Genomic DNA, 937 nt, shown 5'->3' with positions numbered 1-937 from the left:
ACATCCGCTGTACTATTACGGTTGATGTTGGAGAAGAGTTAAAGTATTTAATTTGCAATGCATTTTGCTTAATGTGTCCTAATTTTATTGCAAGTTTCATATTAATCAACAACTATGTCCAGAGCTATAATTATTTCTGTCTTGTTTTTCCTGTTTTTCTACTCCCCTTAATAGTGAGCTAGGTATTCAAATATATTATTAGTCTGTAACATTGTAATAAGACACTTTGTTTTAAGAGGTTCCATGGTGTAATGGTTAGCACTCTGGACTTTGAATCCAGCGATCTGAGTTCAAATCTCGGTGGAACCTTCTTTTGTGCGTTTGTTTTTTTAATCCTTTTTAGCAGACAGTATGACAGTGAACAATTTAGTTAATAAGTCAAACATTACTGGGGATTTCTGGCCCTAAATTGATTTTTTTCACACAGGATAGGTTATCAGGACCCGATTTTTGGGAGTCCAATACCCAGACCTTGCACAGCTCAGCTGTTGCAGCAGCCTCTGGATGCAGGAAGCTACTAGTGGATGGGCAGCGTGAGTAACATCAGTGGTGCAGCAATGCTTTCCCCTGCTTAGTAGTGGCTCTGGGGCAGTGCAGCACAGCACCTCTACTATTACTTAAATAGGAATGGTGCTAAACATACTGCCAATCCACTGTAATCTGAGTGATGGACATCCACAGATTACGTACTGATGACCTATCATGTCTGACGAGTCTTCCAGGTATAATACTAGTTTGTAGGTGCTGAACCCCAACAAAGTGTAGATTGGGCCTAATCTGAAATTGTTAGAAAATACTTATGTATTTGGATTTTTTAAATTTTGTTAATGTGGAGGCTACTCTGGCACATTATACTTTGTGGAGGGCTACTATGGTATATTTTACAGCATCCAGGCCACAATAGGACATTATACAGGTATGTCCAGAAATATTTGGA

General features: G+C 38.8%; 1 non-coding gene across 1 annotated transcript; it reads left to right on the top strand.

Moving 5' to 3' along the window:
* The first annotated feature begins 237 nt into the window (after nt 1–237).
* On the top strand, nt 238–309 carry TRNAQ-UUG (transfer RNA glutamine (anticodon UUG)). Its single transcript has one exon. It is a non-coding gene; the product is annotated as a tRNA-Gln (tRNA).
* The last annotated feature ends 628 nt before the right edge of the window (nt 310–937 follow it).

Source organism: Leptodactylus fuscus, chromosome 1 (genome assembly GCF_031893055.1).
Source record: "Leptodactylus fuscus isolate aLepFus1 chromosome 1, aLepFus1.hap2, whole genome shotgun sequence".
In the NCBI taxonomy this organism is placed as follows: Eukaryota; Metazoa; Chordata; class Amphibia; order Anura; family Leptodactylidae; genus Leptodactylus; species Leptodactylus fuscus.
This window is presented reverse-complemented; position numbering and strand designations above follow the sequence as displayed.